This window comes from Dendrobates tinctorius, unplaced genomic scaffold, assembly GCF_039654945.1.
Source record: "Dendrobates tinctorius isolate UK_male_01 unplaced genomic scaffold, ASM3965494v1 ptg000086l, whole genome shotgun sequence".
Taxonomy (NCBI): Eukaryota; Metazoa; Chordata; class Amphibia; order Anura; family Dendrobatidae; genus Dendrobates; species Dendrobates tinctorius.
The window spans coordinates 55,094,868-55,108,879 of NW_027361754.1; the positions used below are offsets into that span (position 1 = coordinate 55,094,868).

The window sequence follows — 14,012 nt, forward strand, 5'->3', positions numbered from 1 at the left end:
ACACACACTACAACTTTAAATTCTTTGGATAATTTTGGCCACAGCGGCCGATTTTATTAACGAACAATAACATTAACAATAAACATCAAAATATTAATCATAATGCAAATAATATGAGGGGAGGGTTCTTGGAGGTAAAAGATCTGGCTATAAAACCTTTTTGGCCCAAAAACCAATGTACAAACTCGACCACCATGTTACCCTCAGCCGTCCAGCCCAGCTCGAGGGCACCGTAACTCCCGTTCCGGGAGACTAACCACCAGAGCTCCCGAGGTAAAAACCCCGTCCAGAGCCCATAACCAAAAAGCCAGATCCCCCATACCCTTTTAAACTGTTGGGAATATTACTTCCAACTCCTTCCCCGACCAATCACCGCCAACTCCAAGAACTCCACCCCCCGCCAACCACGAACAGCCCTGACCACCTCAGGCTCGTGAGTGCCCCAAAACCACCAAGGCCCTCTCAATCCCCTCCTGGATTGCCAATGCACACAAATCAACACCAATAGAACTTAAATGAACTCCATCATCCAGCCAAAAATTACCAACACCTGCATCCAACTCAAAGTGCCTAACGCTAATTCCCCCATTTCTAGACACAAACCCCGACACTGCCCGATTCAATTTTACCCTAGCCCGGTTAATCCCCTTTAAAGACTTCACTTGCCTCCACCTCTTACTAGGTACCACGTCTGACCATACAGTCACCACGTTCGGGAAAGATGTCCAGAGTCTTAAAAAATCGGAACGTATGTCCCTAATTAGTTCCCTCACCGGCCTGACCCCTAAATCGTTACCCCCCTCGTGTATGACAATAACGTCGGGGGTTCTGTCCAGGCGTGCGGACTTGGCTAATTCCGGTAGCACCCTGCTCCACACCATACCTCGGAAACCCAACCAACGGACCAGAACCTGCTCCCTCCTAAAGCCCAATTGCCTCCCATCTGGCCTCGCGTCAGCCCGTAGCGCACCCCAATACACATACGAGTGTCCAAATATCCAGGCAAGAAAGGGGTCGCCACCTGAAAAAACATAACAGATTATGGAAAACACAGTCCTGGACATATAACCACCACAATTAACGTCGAACATAAAGTAAATAGCGATCCGACTGCCACCTCCCAATGCCTTTGATCGCCTCCGCCCCCAGGCCAAGACCGTCCGCTTCAGTTGCAGCCCCGATCCTAAAAGAATGGGACCCGTACCTGTCCAGGGGAAGGCCCAATTCTAACAATCCCTTCTTCAAGACCGCAATGAACTGGAAGCGAGACAAATAAGTGCCATCCGCATGGCACAACAGAGGACCCGCCCTACCTGCTCACACATCCCAATATGATTTCAAACAACTGCGTGGGAACATTACTGCCCCTTCGACTCGGCCCAAAACTACTCGTCTGCCCTTACCCAATTGATCAGTTTTTGAACACCGAATCCAGAAAGCCCCCCGACCAAAATTCCACGTCCTCTGCCAACACCCCACCGGCTGAAACCTTGCTGCCTGACACCACCTCACCAATGCGCATTGCTCCAAAAAAGGCCAAAGAAAAAGCCAACCTAAAAAGCGTCAATTCGAATCCAGAAGTACAGAAGCAGAGTCAGCATGGGTTTGTAACTAATAAGTCATGTCAGACTAATTTAATTTCCTTCTATGACGGTATTACTGATTGGGTGGATCAAGGAAATGCTGTAGATATAGTATATCTTGAATTCAGCAAAGCATTTGACAAAGTCTCTCATACAATCCTTATTGAAAAAATGACTAAGTATGGAATGGACAAGGCAACTGTTAGGTGGATTCATAACTGGCTTAGTGATCGGACCCAAAGAGTGGTCGTAAATGGCTGCACATCCAGTTGGAAGAATGTCTCTAGTGGGGTACCACAGGGCTCTGTCCTGGGCCCTGTATCACAGGGCTCTGTCCTGGGCCCTGTATTGTGCAACATCTTTTTCAACGATTTAGATGAAGGAATTGAGGGTAAACTGATTAAATTTGCTGATGACACAAAGCTAGGAGGGATAGCTAATACTAGAGAAGAGAGAGGATTCAAAAAGATTTAAATAAACTGGAGAAGTGGGCAGCAACTAACAGAATGGTTTTTAACAGGGAGAAATGCAAAGTACTACATCTGGGCAATAAAAATGAAAAAAGCATATATAGAATGGGAGGAATAGGGCTAAGTGACAGCACATGTGAAAAAGACTTGGGTATACTAATAGATCACAGACTGAATATGAGTCAACAGTGTGATGCAGCAGCAAAAAAGGCAAATGCAATTCTAGGATGTATTAACAGAAGCATACAGTCTAGATCACGTGAAGTCATTATCTCCCTCTACTCCTCTTTGGTCAGACCTCATCTGGAATATTGTGTCCAGTTTTGGGCACCACATTTTAAAAAAGACATCAACAAACTGGAGCAAGTTCAGAAAAGAGCGACCAGAATGGTGACCGGTCTGCAAACCCTGTCTTATGAGGAAAGGTTGCAGGATTTGGGAATGTTTAGTTTGCAAAAGAGAAGACTGAGAGGAGACTTAATAGCTGTCTACAAATATCTAAAGGGCTGTCACATTGTAGAAGGATCAACTTTATTCTCATTTGCACAAGGAAAGACTAGAAGCAATGGGATGAAACTGAATGGGAGGAGACACAGATTAGATATTAGAAAAAACTTTTTGACAGTTAGAGTGATCAATGAGTGGAACAGGCTGCCACGAGAAGTGGTGAGTTCTCCTTCAATGGAAGTCTTCAAACAGAGGCTGGACAGACATCTGACTGGGATGATTTAGCGAATCCTGCTTTGAGCAGGGGGTTGGACCAGATGGCCCAGGAGGTCCCTTCCAACTCTACGATTCTATGATTCTAAATACCCTCCAGGACTCTGCCTAAACTTTCCAACATACTAAACGAAATAGGCCTTCTCTTGTCACAAACCTTTTTAGCCCTGCGAAACCCCCTCAAAGTCTGTCTTATCAAAAAAGTTTTGGTCACATCTGTCATTCCCTGTAATTTAAAACCAAAAGCCAAACCCGCTACAAACTTGTTTACCTTAGCAGTGGACCAACCACTGTCGGCCGCCCTCCCAATTAAAAACAATACCGCTAACACCCTATCCTCCTCGCTGCTAAGCCCGCCCCATTCCGCCATCCAACTCTGCCATACTCGCCACGAAGATTCGTAGGCTGACCATGTCTGATGCGATAACGATTCCCGAATCAGTCGTCCCGCTCTTCCATAATCACCTTCCACAGATGAGAAGGGCATTCCACGCCCGTGGCATCCGCTCCTGGCGCCAGCTCTTGAAAACGCCCCCACTTAAAACGAGACAAAGAGTCTGCTATTGAATTCGTAACACCGGGCACATGCACTGCGGAAATCCCTGCATTCAACTCCAAACAACGAAGCACCAAAACCCTAACCAACCTGATCACAGGGGGAGAAGAGGCAGTCAAACTGTTAATCACCGCCACTACACTTGCGTTGTCGCAATGAAAACGCACTCTCCGATTCGCGAACATGGGACCCCACACGAAAACAGCTACCACAATAGGAAACAGTTCCAACAACGCCAAGTTTTTTGTAAGGCCCAACAACTTCAATGCCGGAGACCACCGCCCCACGCTCCACTTTCCCTTGCAGTAGGTGCCGTAACCAAAGCCGCCCGCTGCATCTGTATAAATCTCAAAATCAAAATTGCTCAAAGTCTCCTCCTGCATCAACGACCGACCGTTGTAATTCCGCAAAAAACGCTGCCAAACCATCAAATCCTCCCAATGCTCCTTATTCAAACGAACATAATGGTGTGGAGCCTTCACTCCTGCACCAGCCAGGCGACGAGAAAAAATGCGGCCCATAGGCATGATCCTACAGGCAAAGTTCAATCTCCCTAATAAAGATTGCAACTCCTTCAGGGTCACTTTTCGCAACTTCGCAATCCTATCAACCTCCTGTTTCAACAACGACAACTTGTCCTCTGGCAAACGACACTCCATCCTTTCCGAATCGACAATTATGCCCAAAAAACTTATATCGGTCTTAGGGCCTTCAGTCTTCTCTGATGCCAGCGGCACCCCAAAGCGCTCAGCCACCCAAACCATGGCTGCCAACGCATTCCTACACAACGGTGAATCCGGGGGACCGATAAAAAGAAAATCATCCAGATAATGAATGATCGATTGTATGCCTGTAACATCCCTTACCACCCATTCCAAAAAAGTACTAAACATCTCAAACAATGAACACGAAATCGCGCAACCCATCGGCAAACACCTATCGAGGTAGAAACTCTTGTTCCAAAAACAACCCAACAGCGGCATACTATCTGCATGAATCGGGAGCAACCGAAACACGGACTCAATGTCTGTCTTTGCCAACAGAGCCCCTGAACCATACCGACGCACCCAAAGCACCGCCGTATCAAAGGAGGTATACTCCACGGAACACAACTCTCTATCAATACCGTCATTAACTGACAAACCTTTTGGGTATGACAAATGCTGAATCAAACGAAACTTGTTCAGCTCCTTCTTTGGAACTACCCCCAAAGGGGAAACAACTACACCAGCTACCGGAGCCGTGGGGAATGGACCAGCCATCCTGCCCAATTCAATTTCTTTTTTTAACTTCGCATCCACCACCTCCGCATGCATCATTGCCGAACGCAAATTTTTGAATGAAACAGGAACCACGTGGCCAGGAAGTGGAATCTTGAAGCCCTCAACAAAACAGTTCCAAATAACACTTGCCTCCGCCCGAGCTGGGTACCTATTTAGAAAGGGGGCCATCTCTTGAACCCTCACCGGACTCTCCCCCCTTGACCGGTACCCACGTTCGGCTTACCTTTTCCTTTTTTAAAACATTTTGAAGCCCCGTGCGAGCTGCCATTGCAGTGTGAGCACACATGCTTGAACTTGCAGCTGTTCCCATACTTACATTGCCCATCATTAAATTGCCAGCATGTACCCGACTTTTCTCTTCCCTGGGTTGCCTGACCACCGCTTCCGTGACCTGCTTGCTGACTGCCACCGCCCCCGCTCCCGTGAAAGGACTGCCCATACCTCACCGGAGCCATCACCTTCAGCCACAGCCCAATATCCTTCTGATTACACTTTATCTCTGGCCTTACCGCCTTCCTCTGTCTAAACTGCTCGTCATATCGCAGCCACGCCTGCCCCCCATAAACACGATGCGCCTCCCCAATAGCATCTAAATAACAAAACAAACCAGAACAATTGTCCGGAGACTTTTCACCTATGACACTTGCCAAAATAGTGAATGCCTGCATCCAGTTCACAAAAGTCTGCGGAATCAGTCGCCACCTCCTCTTTTCCTCCTCTTCCTTTTTACTATCATCCTTCTTCCCCTTATCCAGGTTAAATTTTTCCAACGGAAGAAGGGAAAATATCTCCATGTACTCATCCCACCATATCTTTTCCTTCACTTCTTTCTTTAAATGGGCACCCAAAGGCCCCTCAAAACACACATAAACCTCCCCCTTAGCCCTATCGTCCAGTTTTATCTTATCACCCTTATCTGTCTCCGTCTGCACCGAGACAGATGCCGATGCCCCCACATCGCATTCAACCGAGCGTAGCGCCTCACCTACTGGCTGGTTGCCGGAACCGCGACCCACTAACCATGCCCCCGCCGGGGATGGAGCTGCTTCCCCAACTACCCTCCCCTCCAATCTCCTCAATATTAGTGACATATTGTCCAAAATATCCCTCAGCCCGGGCACTTCGGCCCCGGTAGGCCCACTAAGCCCCCCTGCTCCCTAGCATCTCCCAGCCTACCCCCAATATCCTGCAATACAGCCCCTGCGGGCGACAGACAAGACATGGAGCCATACTCACATAGCTGCGCGGGTGATGTGTCCCCGCCAGCTGGATATCCAGAATCCTGATGTCCTCCGTGATCCCGATGCACGCTCCACTGCTCAAGGCCCGCGCCCCTGGCCTCCTCGTCACCAGGGGGGGACCCAAGCTCGCGAATCCTGGTGCTCTCTGGAACTCCCGCCTGAGCGGGACCTGCGACGGTCCCTGGACCCGGACCAGCCTGACCGGTCCGTAGCATCCTCCGGCCGACTGCCGGACAGCAGCTCGTGACTGCCCGCCGCTCCCTCTGTTCTCCATGATGTGCTGGGACCAGGCAGGGCATCCTCACAGTGACCCCCCCCACCTGCCGCTCTCTCTGCCCTCCGTGCTGTACTAGGGCAAGGCAGGGTGTCCACATGCTGCTCCCTCCCGCCCGCCGTTCCCTCTGCCCTCCATGCTGTGTTGTGGCCAGGCAGGGCGTCCTCACACTGCCCCCTCCTGCCCATCGCGCTACTCCGTTTTGCTCCCCGACTGTCAGGCACCCCGGGTTGATCCTCTTCACAGGGGGCACCTGCCGCAACACCCGCTGCCGCCGTCCTTCCTGGCGCCGCCCGCTGCCGTCCTCGCTGCTGTGAGGGAGACCTGCCTCGGCCTGCTCCTTCTCCCAGGGGCCGGCTAGGCGCCGCTGCGCCCCGCGATACTTCGGCTCCCGCCCGCGACGTCACATCCTGTCTTGCCTGCTGTTCCTTTGTGGCTCCCGGTTCACTGCTGCAAGCGCTGACAGGCCGGCTGGGCGGATTCCTGCCGGGACGGGCGCCAAGAGGGGAAGCAGCCCCGGCGCTTGTGCCGCCCGCAGGGTCCCTGGAGGGGCTCCGCAGCCGTTGCCTGCTGCGCGCTGTCACCTCCGGTGACAGCCTTTCAGGGGGCTGGGTCCGTCTTCCACGCCGGCTGGTTCCTGGTGGATCCGCCGCCCTGAGGAGGGAGGACAGCTGTGCTTGGAGCCAACCTCCCCTCCTGGAACGAGCCGCATCTTGAAGCCTGGAAAACAGCTGCTCCACGGTCTCCATCTTCCTGAAAGCTTACAGGTGGGTCATCTCTCCTCTGCTACCGATGATGAAGTGTGACTTTTTCCACTATCCAGGCTGCCCCCACCCCGAACCCCTCCCCTGACCCCATCCCAACCAATCATTTCAAACCGGCCATAACAAATTTAAAACTTGCCCGCCCATTGCAGTCATGGGGGGCTTCCTTTAGGCTGTGCCCTCCCCAGCCCCCTTCTTGAATGTGGATAAGGGCCGAGAAGGACTGGGCCCAAGTAGTGGACACATAGCCATGGGAGCACATCAATATACTGTATTGCCCAGCTCAAAGGGTATTTAATCATTATGTTTCTGTCTTTCTTTTTTCAGATTAGTGGCTAGTGTGAACATTTGCTTACATGCTGCCTGCACACCAGTTTATATCCCAGTTCATACCTTGGTTTTTTTCAGTCTGTTTGCATAATTTGGCCTGCCTTTCCTTTGAGATGTGCAATATATTGATGTTGTCTCTCATGGCTGTGTGTCCACTAGTTGCGTCCAGTCTTTTTCAGCCCTTATTCACATGCTTTTCACTTGACAAACGGTAAGGTTTTTAATATCAGAGTTAGGACTGTCTCAATTATGGTCCCCGTGACAAGGCGGGATGACTTTTGCATTTTTTTTATCAAAAACATTTTAACTAAGAACCGTATATTATTTTCATGCTCTATGCTATTTATTTATTTACTGCAGGGTATTTAATCATTATGTTTCTGTCTTTGTTTGCTTTCTGTTCAGTGGTCAGTATGAACACGCCAGAGGCCTAGCTAGGGTTTTGGTTGGGGGGGTTCAAAACTTCTCAGTGGGCCCCTTACCAGGTAACCTTGATTACAACTGGGTGGCGCATCCTAATAGTGAATGAGAACCTCAGCAGATGACCGGGCTGTTGCTGAAAATAATTTCCATTTAAAGACCAATATGGATATTACCGCCATATGGTCAGTGGTAAATACCAGTCCTACAGAACATATGAGAGATCACAGTACAGTTATAGTTGGTGACTTACCGCTGACGTTCTTTCTGATGGAATCGTTCACTTTTCACGTCTTTTCCATCTGGCATGACAACTTCTCCAGCCAGGACTCGGCTACAGACAATATAACTTAGATACATTTCATTTCTCACATTTTCAGCACTGTCACCAATTGGACTATTCCCAACCTGCACAAACTCCTCATCCTGCTGATACCCCAATACTGAGCCACTGCTGCCGTATGTGTCCCTATTACTGCATCTGCTGTGTGGTTCTGTATGACCTCTAAATTCTAAACCAACCCTCTCAAATATAGTAATTCTGGGTGCAAGTGCCCTAGAAAACAGTGCCCACATTTTGTCCCCTAGAAAGTAATAATGCCCTCTGTGTGCCCCTTTGACAGTCACAGTAACCTGAGTTCCCCTATAACAATAAGTGCCCAGTTTACATTTAATAATGTCCCGAGTCTCCCCCCTGTACAGCTCCCCTATACACAGTATGATGCTATCTTATACACAGTCTAATGCAGCCCCTGATATAATGCACCCCTATAGGCAGTCTATATTTATTTTACTCATTTATTTAGAGCTATTAATTCCACAGCGCTTTACAGACATTATTGGCACTGTCTAAGTTCCCTATCAGTATGTCTTTGGAATAGCATAATGCAGCCCCTAATATAATGCAGCTCACAGAGGAAAACTCAAATTAACGTTGTACAATCTAAAATATAGCTTTTATTCCATTTATCTTAAAAATATATAGACAAAAGTTGAGATACTATCACCAACTAAAACGGAGACTTATAATAAAGGTACCTGCGGAGGTGCCTGCCCCCGCTCTATTCCCGTGTGACCCTGCCTACCAGCGGAGGCTGGCACCCCACACCCGCACATTGGTGCCCACACTCAGTGACGGCTCTCCTTTCTACCCTTACTAGTCCCTGATTGACATTCCTTTTTCTTGTTCCCAATCATATAATTAATAGGTTTTAAATTTTTAACCCAGTTCAAAGGATCCTTTGTTATAAAAGAGCTGGCAAATTTCATAGAGAGGAGAGAAGAATAGTTGTTGATATATTGAAAGAAGGCATGTGTAATATATAACAAAGGTATACACTCTCCCCATGTTGCCCCTACCTAACAGCGGAGGTTGGCACCCTAATAAAAAACGAAGACGGCGCCCCCACTCCCCGATGACTATCCCTTGTTGTCCTTATATATAATTAATGTTGGGATTTGCATAATCCATAAAGTGATAGGGTGCTGGGCAGAGTAAATTGATAGAGTTCTTCACAGTTAAACAATATAACATTTTAAGGTAACAGGCATTCAATATGCTACCACAAGCCGTACATTGAATATATTAGCTTCTGGGAAGGATACCTGAAGTATCATGTATTTCTTCCATTTGTATGGCTTGTGGTAGCGCCATCTTCCTTTTTTATTAGGGTGCCAACCTCCGCTGTTAGGTAGGGGCAACATAGGGAGAGTGTATACCTTTGTTATATATTACACATGCCTCCTTTCAATATATCAACAACTATTCTTCTCTCCTCTCTATGAAATTTGCCAGCTCTTTTATAACAAAGGATCCTTTGAACTGGGTTAAAATTTAAAACCTATTAATTATATGATTGACATTCCTTTTTCTTTTTCCCGATCAGCGACCAGTAAGGGGAGAAGGGAGAGCCGTCACTGAGCAGGGGTGCCATTGCGCGGGTGTGGGGTGCCAGCCACCGCTGGTAGGTAGGGTCACTCGGGAATAGAGCGGGGGCAGGCACCTCTCCTGGTTCCTTATGTCTCTGTTATGATGATGTTGGTGATGGTATTTGTCTGTATCTCACTTTTTGTCTATAAATTTTAAAGACCATTGGAATAAGAGCTATATTTAAGATTGTACAATGTTAATTTGAGTTTTCCTCTGTGAGTTTCTTTCTTGGTATAACCTCAAAGACAAATTTTTCTATACTGTGAATACTCTAATATAATGCACCTTCATAGGCAGCCTCTATAGAATGCAGCCCCTAATATAATGCACCCCCATAGGCAGCCTCTAGTATAATGCAGTCCCTAATATAATTATAATGCACCCCCTTAGGCCTCTGTAGTATAATGCAGCCCCATAAAACAAATTCAATACTCACGTTTCTTCCTGGTTCCTCCGCTGCTCTGAGCGCACGCACATCTTTGGACTGCAGGCGCCGAGTAGTGACATCATTGCGACATCCTGTCAGCGTCGGTGACATCAGACGCTGAGAGGGGGATGATGGCAGAGGGAGCGCAACGCTCCTTCTCTCATCAATGCAGTCAGCTGTATCGGCATCTAGCCAATACAGTTGATTTTGCGATCACGAGCGAGGGGCCACTGCTGGCACAGGGGCCCCATAGCAGTTGGATGGTAGAGCAGGGAGATCGATTCTCCCTGCTCTGCTGCAGAATTTAACTGTGTCGGCATACTGCGCACGTCGATACAGTTGCAGTAGCATAGCTCCGGGTGGGCCCCCTCAGAGCGCTTTCTCAGAACCCCTCTGCCCCCCCGATAGCTACGCTACTGGAACACGCACATACATGCTGCATGCACACCAGTTTATATCCCAGTTCATACCTTTGGATTTTATTGCTGTGAATAGTGTAGTCGGGCGAGATAACTATTGCCCATCAGCTTACTAATGTGTATGGGGGGGATTTTAGACACATATTGATGGCATCTGCTATGTAATAAACAGACACTAAGAAGTTCTCGGTCTGAACTATGCTCTGCATAACAATTAACCTAATTTACATCACAGTCTCAATATTTGAGATTCCCAGTGGGTGCAGAAGAGGTAAATATGGGTGGAGCTATACAGTGTAATTGCTTTTTAGGGAGTATCATAGTTGTAGCTATTTATCTATATTAATAGTTGTCTCTATCTGCATTTACAACAAGTTTTTCATTTATGAAAATTATTCTATGACTTGTCCTTAGATGCCCTCCAATATTTGCATCTACATTCGCAAAAGTATGACATAATCCGAAAATCTTGAAAAATATAATAATGAAATAGCAAAGGGAATTAATCCTCAGGGGAAATTATGCACACAAATACCACAGTGTTGTATATATATATATATATATACACACTGTATATATACACACACAGTAACAGTAATAATACAGGCTTCATAAGGTTTTCAGTAAAGTTTATAGTGGAAAAAACCCACTGATCAATTACTAACTTCAGCCGTTGATTATATAAGTAAAGTCCTAAATATACCTCTAGTACCTTTGATGCAGCAATTAAACATGTTTTGGTTTCCATCCAAGCATAAGCGGCTAATAAGAGATGTGACGGCAACGCCTGCAAACAATAGACAACAACATGATTCTGGAGATTGCTGTCTGCAAATAATTCTTTGGTGAATGATTTTGATCCTATTAGATTTGAAAAAAAGCAAATCCACCCAGAAAGTATTCATGTATGGATATGAAAAATGTGAAAAATTACATATGAGTCACCCATAAATGATTTGCCCAAAGTCCAGCAATTCACAATTATGATTTTTTGTTGTTACCGTATTTTTCCGACCATAAGAGGCACTTTTTTCCCCAAAAATTTTTCCCGGGAGCATGGACGCCGGCAAGATGGCCGCCGGTCCGGGGAAGGCGCATGCGCAGCTTCAGATCTCGTGCCGAGATCTCGGGGGGCGAGATTCAAATCTCGGCAACGAGATCTCATCCCCCGAGATCTCAGCACGAGATCTGAAGCTGCGCATGCGCCGTCCCCGGACCGGTGGCCATCTTGCCGGCGTCCATGCTCCCGGAGGCCACCGCAACATGGCGGCACCCAGCAAGGGGTGTGCGGGGGCATCCGGGCTGCGAAGAAACGCCAGCGGAGCTGCCGCCCCTGCACCGGAGCACAGCCCGCTGCCACCACCGCACCGCAGAGCCCACCTGTCCCTGCCACAGCTGCCCCTGCCACAGCTGCCCCAGCACAGCTGCCCCTGCCCACCTGCCCCTGCCACAGCACAGCTGCCCCTGCCACAGCTGCCCCTGCCCCAGCACAGCTGCCCCTGCCCACCTGCCCCAGCACAGCTGCCCCTGCCACAGCACAGCTGCCCCTCCACAGCCCACCCGCCCCAGCCCCAGTGCAACTGCCCCAGCACAGAGCCGCCACCGCACGAGCCTGTACCACTGAATGACCCCTGTGACTACTTCTCCACCTGTGCCGGATCCCTTCCCAGGTAAGCTGAATTTGGACTGTAAGACGGACCCCCATTTGACACATTATTTTTTTCCCTATTTTCCTTCTGAAAATAGGGGTGCGTCTTATGGTCCGGTGCTTCTTATATCCAAGGGTCTGGATGGGTTTACTGCCCAGCAGAGGAGATATCAGCTCTACTGACCAAAGTTCTACCAAAGATGGGTTGGACTAGGAATCTTTCAGCCCATACTTATCCATAAACAGTAATAAATACATTTTATATTATATATAGCATGGAGATAAGAGATGTAATGTATGAATTAATCAACCCATAACCATAAAAAAGATAATAACCAATACTGATGTTATGGTGGATTCTTTAAGCCATAGGTTTGGATAAGCAGTATGGAGCATAGTTGTGGTGTAGCAGAGCAAGTCTTGACAGACAACATGTAGATCAGCGAGGATCAGGTCAGCAGAGTATGCTGGACTGCAGACAAAAAAGCAGAGCAGGTAGAACAGGTTAAGGAGAGCCAGGTTTGTGAATACACATGTGGACAGTAACTGTATAGGAAACTGGTATCTTCTAACAGGGTAAATCATAGTAATAATAGATAAGTAATTACAGTCTGTCATCTTCCAGCAGGGCAATGGTTAATAACAGGAAAAACAGAAGTAAATGGTAAATGCAGTCTGGTATTTCCAGCAAGGACTAGGTTAATGTCAGCAAAGTTGTTTTGGCTCAGCTGGTAAGGTGGATCCTCTAAGCCCAAGTCTGAGTGGGCACACATGCCATGGGCCTCGGTGCAGCAGGCAGGTGACGCTTGGGGGAAACAGCAGAAGTACAGGAAGCCGCAGACATGACTCAGTAAGGCTATGTGCACACAGTGCGGATCCTCCCGTGGATTTTTCCGCGCAGATTTTAAGAAATTCGCAGGTCAAATGACCTGCGGATTTCTTCCTGTTTTTTCGCGGTTTTACTGCGGTTTTTGTGCAGTTTTCCACTGCGGTTTTCCTCCTGCGGATCTGTAGAATGGAGCAGGTGGAAAACTGCAGCAAAACCACACAAAGGAAGTCACATGCTGTTTTTTTTTACCGCACAAAAACCGCGCGGAAAAATCTGCAGCGTGTGCACAGCATTTTTTTTTTCATTGGCTATAATGGTACTGTACATCACCTGCAGTTCCGCTGCGGATCCGCGGTAGAAACCGCACCGTGTGCACAGGGCCTAACACTAAATATTAATACCAAGACAAAGGTGTGTTCATTGGTAGGCCTTATATAGGCCCAGGAAGACAATCATGTGGGAGCATATCATGCCACCTACAAAGCACAATAGAGTTCAGCGGACCGTGGGAAGCACGGATATGAAACAATTGTGTAACAAAAGTAAGCAAACTACAGCTCACAGTGATAAAATGGTTAATCACAGGATAGCAGTGAGGTATAGGCAAACTGGAGACTCACTGGAAGACAAGTGTTACATTGATTGCAGAGGCCAGGTGTGAACTGCACCAAGAACAACTGCGTAAAGTTGATAACTTGCTTGTTGAGAGGTAGGTTTAGAGTATACCTAGTAAACTGGTCCAAGCTTGGAAATGAAGCTGCTTGCAGCATGCAAATCAGATGTAGTAGAGGAAGTGATAGACACCTGGCTATAGCTGAGCCAGCTGAAGTAGTTGAAAACTCCTGCCAATCTTGAAGCAACTCTGGAGAATGCCTGCACTCCGCCTTGCCCCAGACTAAAAATAAGATCAGAGTAGTCCACCAGTTTACCTGAGAAAACTGGAACAGACTACTGCATAGGGAAGGCTGCCATAGGAGAAGGGAGCCAGGCCCGGCACTGGAGCTACGACAGGCAGGGCCATATTTGATGTTCAGATTTTTTCTCACACCCATAGACTTCAATATGTGAGTCTCATCCGAGACCAGGTAGACAGTAATGCACGTTGCAATTTTTTCTCC

General features: G+C 47.8%; 1 long non-coding RNA gene across 1 annotated transcript in view; it reads right to left on the reverse strand.

Annotated features, from left to right (window-relative positions):
- LOC141097904 (uncharacterized) overlaps nt 1–13,705 on the reverse strand; it is a 109,658-nt gene extending 95,953 nt beyond the window's left edge. Inside the window, exon 1 of the long non-coding RNA XR_012234088.1 lies at nt 13,515–13,705. This is a non-coding gene — a long non-coding RNA (uncharacterized lncRNA). The remainder of the gene's footprint in view (nt 1–13,514) is intronic.
- Between the last annotated feature and the right edge of the window lie 307 nt (nt 13,706–14,012).